Source organism: Etheostoma spectabile, chromosome 3 (assembly GCF_008692095.1).
Source record: "Etheostoma spectabile isolate EspeVRDwgs_2016 chromosome 3, UIUC_Espe_1.0, whole genome shotgun sequence".
Classification (NCBI taxonomy): domain Eukaryota; kingdom Metazoa; phylum Chordata; class Actinopteri; order Perciformes; family Percidae; genus Etheostoma; species Etheostoma spectabile.
Window position 1 is genome coordinate 1,547,031 of NC_045735.1, and position 7,708 is coordinate 1,554,738.

Here is a 7,708-nt window from a genome sequence, read left to right on the forward strand (position 1 = left end):
ACACACACACACACACACACACACACACACACACACACACACACACACACATTTCCAGTCCAAAGCAGCAGTGATACAGGATCAATTCCTGCCATGTAAGTACAGCAGAAGCCCACAGCTCCTTTTTGTTCTGCTTCAGTGCTTCAATGCTTCTTTTGACACAAAATGCTTGTTCAGCATTATTCAGTCCCTTCTGTAACATTCATGGTTCATGGTGCGACCTACCACAAAGCACATTTTACAGCACTACTAGTAGACTTAGGCCTTCTGACAGGCATTAAAATATTTTGGAAAAAAAGGTGTAGGAAAGTAAAATAACAAGAGGAAAATAATGATTTTATCCGGATTGAATCAAGCCATGAATTACACATATGCTGTTCGTCAACTTAAAAGATAATTTTGAAATTCACTAAAGTTTCAATTTGTCATAAAACTGTTGAAAATATGTAATTAGAAAGACTACTCATCCCAAAGTCACATAAGTGACGTCTCACTGAAACGACGACGTCAGGGTGTTTCGTACCGGCAGGTTGGTTTACTCACTCGAGCAACGGGTCATGCTCGATAAAATAGACGCTGGATAAAAACACATCAAGTACGACAAAGTGAGTGAGCAAGCCAAGCACCAAGCAAGGTGTACATGTAGTGCTAGACAAGAAATGCAGTTCACTAAACAGTTTTAAACTAAACTAAGCGTTACTACAACAAACCTACGACAAACCACAACTTTCAATTGCCCCCACTACCGTACATATATATTCAATGAAAAAGGGTCCTATGGGGTTCACTGGAAGGGGAGGGACTTTGCCTCTCTATCCAGAATGATCTCACTTTCCAAAAATATCTGAAACCTAGATTGTTCTTACAGGGATAGAAGCTCTCTCTCTCTTTCAACCCGTACACACACTGGATGCTTCATCGTGACGTCACCCAGTACGCAGTTTACACACTGCACTGAGTCACTTCTACTCATTTCACCTCAGCAAAGTGAAACATCTGGGAGCAGCAGCCGCCGACGCCCAGTTCTAAGCCAGCAAGACCACAGGTCTTAATCAAAACAGTCACCTTGTGGTCTAATAAACAACAGAGCAGCAGCAGAGAGCTTCAGAGTCTCAGAGAGGCGCTCTATCATCCAGACAAGACGGGGATGACAACTGTCGAAAAGAACTGCTGTAATAGAGCTAGGTAATATATTGTAATGTGAGAGAAAAGTCTTTTTTGTTATACCATTTTATTTTTATAATGTTGACCTCAATAATATACCCCAGCTGTACTGTACAGTAGTAACATGAGGGTATTCATAAAACCTTTGAGGTCAAGGGGACAATATTTTGAACATAACAGAGATTTATTTTTATAATATATAAATATTAGTGATACGTGTAGGCAAGATGTATACCATGAAGTGTAATAAACTGCTGAGCACCACAGACACACTGCACGGTGTAGAAGAAGCTGAATAGTGACACCCAAGGTCTTTAACTTCCATAGAGTACAATAAGGTCAACACACATTAGTCTATTATGTACCATGGGCTAATGTGAATCCACAAAAGATTATTAGAGTTAGAGCCCGACCGATTTACAGGCGGGCCGATATTAGGCATTTCCCGATCTATTGGTATCGTCATTTATAATGGCTGATTTAAAAAAAAAAAATGAATAAATATTCATTCATCAGAATCATTTATAATGACAAATACATGATTCTGATAAATGAATATTTAAAAGATAAAAACGGACGGTCAACCATGTTATGAGTCTTGGCGTTGCATAGTTTGTCCACCAGAGGGCGCTCTACAGCGTCCCTGTTGGCAACACTTGTTATTTGTTTTATATTACTCATATATTAAAAACTATATAACTATTATAAAACTAATTATTATATTACTTTAGTGAGAACTCATAAATAACTACAAATAATGTTAGGGAAATGTAACGCGTTTCTGGATTTTTTTTAAAATGTATATTGGCCTATCGGATTTTTAAATAACCAAATATTCGTATCGGTATCAGCTTTAAAAATCCTTTATTGGTCGGTCTCTAATTAGAGTGAGGGTATTAAACTGGCTCAATAAATGTAACTAAAATTACCAGCTGGCTGGTTAGCTATTTGCTATCTCTAATGAAAGAACGGAATAAATTAATGACTACAGCATTTGCTCATTGTGACTGCCTTAACATTGAACACATTTGCCTGTCTTACTCTTTTCATTACTGTTAACTACCCTCCAACACACACACACACACACACACACACACACACCTTGCACCAACAAACCAAAGCTAACCAACTATCCTACACCTGCCTGTACACCTGTCTGCAAAGCTCTAGATGTTTACCCCAAATAACAAACATTTTGAACAGCCAATGAAATTCTCAATGCATAACTGAGGTTTTAGTCACTTTTCACTGCAGATGTGATCAAACATACCACATGAAGACTTAACAGGCTACAGTGCATCTGCTTCTTCTGTAGCTACACCAAGCTATGCTGCTGTTGGCCTGGTCACACTAAAGCATACAAATAACCTGAACGAATTCACCCCCTTTAGAACAGCAAAAGAGATCAGGGATAACTGATGCCACAAGAGGCAGAAATGTCAAAGTAATGTCAGGTCACAACATGTGCCAGAGACACTATAACTTCCTGCAAGAATATATAGTAGGCCTTTCCTTTAGAGATTTATCGCTTGGGAAGTTCTGTTGCTATTTGCACTGGGGCACAGTTCGCCAAAATGCCACAGAACCCAATGTAACCATCTATAATTTAAAGTTATCGGTTATAAAGAAACCTAAAATGATCCGGTATAACTTGCAACAGTATACCATTGCCTTACACTAGGCCGCTATTCTGCTTCTTATCCCATTTATCCTTCTCAAATTAGACAACCGGCTCTGGCAGGCGTTATAAAGACTTCTCCAGGCATGCATCATGTAACACATGTAGTTTAAAAGAGACATGGAGCAGCGCGTCCCCCCGCCGGATCACTGCAGTACCCTGCACCCAAATGCAGGCCGGCGTCCCTGCAAAAAAAAACACGAAAAACCCCGTGCACCTCGACTCCTTGCTCTCACACTGGGAATGACAAAATAAAACGACATCCCATTGAAAAAGGAATCATCCTGACGTCCTTCTGTCGGCCTTACCTTCAGCTTCAGTGTCCGTTTTTCGGATTGGTTTTGTCCTCTTATACCAAGACGTCGTTGGGCTGAATCGATGAGAAGAGCGGTTTATCAATGGAGGAAACTGACGCTCCGCTTTTATTCCAGCAGGGTCTTCCCTCGATTAGTCCTTATTACAGGAAGAAGCGGTTTGTCGGGGTAATTACAGAAGCTGCCCGGGGAGTCTCTACCGTGGAAATGCAACGCCTTGGCGCATAAAAAGGGCGCTGTGTGCCTGCAGCGGTGACCGCCGGCAGGGAGATGCTGTCGGTGCTGAGGATGCGAGCCGGTGGAGGGTGATGATGATATCCATAGAGGTCCCCGTTTCCACCTGACACAACCTCTCCTTCCTCCTCCTCCTCCTCCTCCTCTTCCTCTCCGCTGGTGATGCTGGAGATAAATATCAGCATTAGTGCAGTGAACGGGGGGGGGGGAGTGGGCTGTCACTGTCAATTGCAAAAAGCCACAAGAGGCGTGTTTTACGCCTTCTACACGTGGTTTTTACATCGTCACTTTACAGGTGCAGACGCGGCGAAAAAAAAAAAGGTTAAAAAACAAAGCCTATCGTTAAATAAAGACAGCACAAAAATTATAAAGAAAAAAAACTCTGTTTCAATCATTTTAGCTTCGCTCGTAATCACTCTGACCCATATTTACTGCTAGTTTAGCTAAGCTAGATTAAACCAAAGATCCTCAACGCTAAAGTAATGCTAGCTTAGTTTAGCATTTGCGACAACGCTGCTAGCTAGCAAGCTAAAACGTTAGCCTACCGGTACGACTCAGGTACAACTGATATACTGCGTTACTGTTGTTATGACAAACGTTTAACATACCTTAGGTATGGTTATTACAATTATGTAATGATTACTGAGTAGGTAATTAATTAACTAGTTAAATAGCTAGCTAAGTAGCGTAACTTGGTAGTCGTTAAAGTTAACCGGATATCGTACTTGTTCCCGTTTATAACCTTTAGCTAACCGCGGTTTTCAAGCTTCCGTTCCACGAAGAAGAAATGGGCGGGACTCCGAAGTCCGACTGACCAGCCAATCAAAATCTAGTAATTCCCCTCAAAAATATTTAGATAACCGTACATTACTGATAGGCCTAGTTAAACATTTTGTGTTTTAAAGCACTGTCTTCTTGAACAGTTAATCAAATGAAACAAGCTAACGTTATAATTTTAACAGATGCACGGGGTTAGATGTGTGCTATTACTGATGCTATGATCACTACATTTAAAAAATACTGGTCATGAGACAATTCCCTTCTTAGGAAATTATTATTCCTTAAAATAAATCATTAAAGTTCACACGTTAAAATCTAAATATGCTAAGTACAATTACCATTATGAAGAACTGTAGAATTTAAACTCCTCCTATGGTTGCTAAACCCCCCAAATACCAAGAAAAATACAGATGCAACTCAACTTCAGTGTATTTATAATGCACTATGCACAGAGAATCTCTGCACACTTTGCAGGTTAAAATGTAAACATCACACACACACACACTGTGTGCAACCACAAATTTATTTGAAATACCTCTTTAATTTAAGTGACAGAGTTCAGTGTTACATGTAGAGTCATTTTTTCTGGATCTAACTTTCGAGGTCTTTAAGTTTCTTTGAGAATTTAGTCCCATGATTATAAATTCTGTGCAGAGGTCAGAACTACTTGTTGTGCTGGTACTGAATGAAATTGATAATATTAAACCATTACAATCTGTTGTACATTGGTGACTTGTGAATTACATGTCTTATATCACGAGTAGGCTTAGCAAACACGTTTACTGTATATCACAAAAAAACATGCATGTTAAAAAAAATAATGTATTAACATTAACATAACATTTTCCTTCTACAGTTATTTTGTCTATAGGTTTTAATTCACATTTTTCTTAATTTCTGTCTTCTAAAATCAAAGAAACCTGCAATTTCTCATTGGTTACTGCTTGCTTCAGTATTAAGCACCTATTATGAGCTGGGAACCAACACTTTTCAATAAAGCCTATTATAAACAAGAGGATTCAGTGAGATAAACAGCCTTTATTTGAAAAACAAATAATAAAGTGAGAGATTTGGGTGAAAATCTGAGACAACGTTCACCAGAAACAACAGAGACCTCCCAGCCCTGTTCCAGCGTACAAAAGAAGAACTAAGTGCACTCGACTTAACTCTCAAAGAGATTTTTTTTTTGAAGCCTTTAGGAGATGTATTAAAAGAAGCAGGCCAGCCTCTCGTGTAAACCCCATATCACAGGCATGCACAACCTGGGTATGTCGCCGGATTGGTTTGACCTTTTCTCAACATTCGCTGCTCCACAACCCTCTGCCAGTCTTACCTCTGAATCAGCTCATATCCTTTCACATTTAAGGGCGGAACAAACACTGGTAGTGGACAATTTCTCCCAGTTCCAAACCTTAGCAGGGTTCCTTTGCAGCAACTACCCAGGTAAAAATGTAGTATACTTTAGTGCATTAGAAATATGAATAAAGTACATGAAGTATAAAAGAGTCATGCGTCTATTTTTTGTTTTACATGTACTTTTAATACTTTAAAATAGATGTAATTAAGTTCAACCACGTTTGACAACATCATGCAGCTACTATTCTTGTTTTGTGTTAAGTTCTTCTCTGCTTCTGTTGTCTTTCTTTCTTTTTATTTGTATTTTGAAAAGCTGCTTTTAACATCTAACGCTAGGCCGGGGGACTACAGATGAAAAAAAGCCTTTTGGCTATTTCTGGCTTTTTAAACTTTAAATTAATTTGCGCAGCCCCCTTCTTAAATAAACTGAATGTAATTAAATAGTTGGGCTATTACCTGCTTCAGATTAATAATACAAAACATAGATCAACTAATAAATTACGTTGCCTTCTTATAGATCAAACCAGAGATTAAAAGTCCCCTTACATTATAGAGAGTATACCAAGGACCCCCTCATGTATGTCCCTTGGACATAAGTCCCTTGGACATAAGTCCCTTGGACGTAGCCTATGTTTGTTTTTTTGTTTTTACACTTCTAGTTATCACATATTTCAAAAAGGCATACAAACAGCTCCTTCTTAACAGTTACACTTGCACGCATTAATTCGTTTATGTATTGTCCAAGCCTTGTTTGCACTGTCCGTATTTGTTCAGCCCAGCTGATGTCTAGTATAAATGTCTTTGTCCTTATGTAACTGTACTGTTGTTTTCAGTCGAAATTTAATTTTCTATATCGATGTCTTGTAATAATGTCTGTCCTGACGTGCTGTACCCATGTTTTATGTTTCTGTGCAGAACAGGAACCTGCTGAAAAACTGTTTTTAAACTGAGTCAGGCCCGTTTTTATATTGTAATGTAATGTTACTTTTTCTAACTTTCCTGTATAATAAATATATGGAAAAAAATATAAGTTATGTGAAAGAACAAAACAAGGACAAGAGAGATATTGAATTAAACATATTTTCAGATTCTAAGAGTTATGGATTTGTTAGATTCAAAGTGAATCTCTTTATACTGTATGTGCATATAAAATAAAATAAAAAGTATACAACAATAATAAAATGCACAGGTGGGATAAAAAAAAAACAAGGACTTGTAAAAGGAACCCACCTAACATTGAAATTAAAGATGGCTGTACATACTGCCACACATTTGCAAATTAACATAACACATAAAGAAATACAGTATATATAAATATTAAAGGTAGGCTACAAAAAGAATAAAAATTCCACATAAGGGGTAGGCCTACTACAAATAGAAAACATGGAAGAATAGAAAAATATTACAATGACACTGTTTACATTGTATCATAACTAACATTTAACATTTACATAGTGCTTTACTCCATCTAGAGAAGAACTATTATAGATTTGAAAGTTAAAATATGATTTGTTGAACTATGAACATTAGCCCAGAGGTGTCCAAATTAAGGGCCAAAAATGTAACAGGATGAAAGGCCACGCGCCAAAAAGTAAATGTTGATTTTATGAGAAAATGTGTTGTATTTTAAAGAAAATTAACATTGCACTGCTCTTTAATCTGCATGCATCGCCCATATTACACAACATTTACAGTTATTTATCACTTGCAGTAGTGAGCCCTGTCCTTTTTTTTCCCAGAAATCTTTCAACATTAGGGCTCCATCTGACTTACTAAATGTTCTTCTATCAGTGTGCCACTGCCTCGATCGCTCCATCTGGACTGGCGGACTCAAAACCAGTGACATCAGCACGGGTCGCAGCGCGTGAGGGGGAGGGGAGAGAGAAGAAATACCATAATCTTTGTAATTTCTCGTAGATTAATAAGGAAGTTTACCAGCACTGTGCTGTACATTGCTGTAAAACTCAGATTATGCACTGATTAGCTGCACAAAACAAAGTGTGGTAGTCATTACTTTTAGGATTTTACAGCACTTTCAAAATAAGAGGAGAATAAGCATGAGCATTTGAAATACCATGGGGGACCAAAACAAAGGGAGAATGGGCCAAAGTTGGCCCGCGTGCCCCAAATTGGGCAGCCTTGCTATAGCCTGAGGTCAAAAAGTCAGATTTTGAATGCTGCC

At 38.3% G+C, this 7,708-nt stretch overlaps 1 protein-coding gene across 1 annotated transcript in view; it reads right to left on the reverse strand.

The window, feature by feature from the left end:
- The window catches only part of sptbn4b (spectrin, beta, non-erythrocytic 4b), a 97,648-nt gene extending 93,509 nt beyond the window's left edge, over positions 1–4,139 (reverse strand). Inside the window, exons 1-2 of the mRNA XM_032512112.1 lie at positions 3,999–4,139; positions 3,151–3,555 (exon numbers count right to left, since the gene is read on the reverse strand). The gene's annotated coding sequence lies outside the window, so the exon portion shown is untranslated. The remainder of the gene's footprint in view (positions 1–3,150; positions 3,556–3,998) is intronic.
- Positions 4,140–7,708: the final 3,569 nt, after the last annotated feature.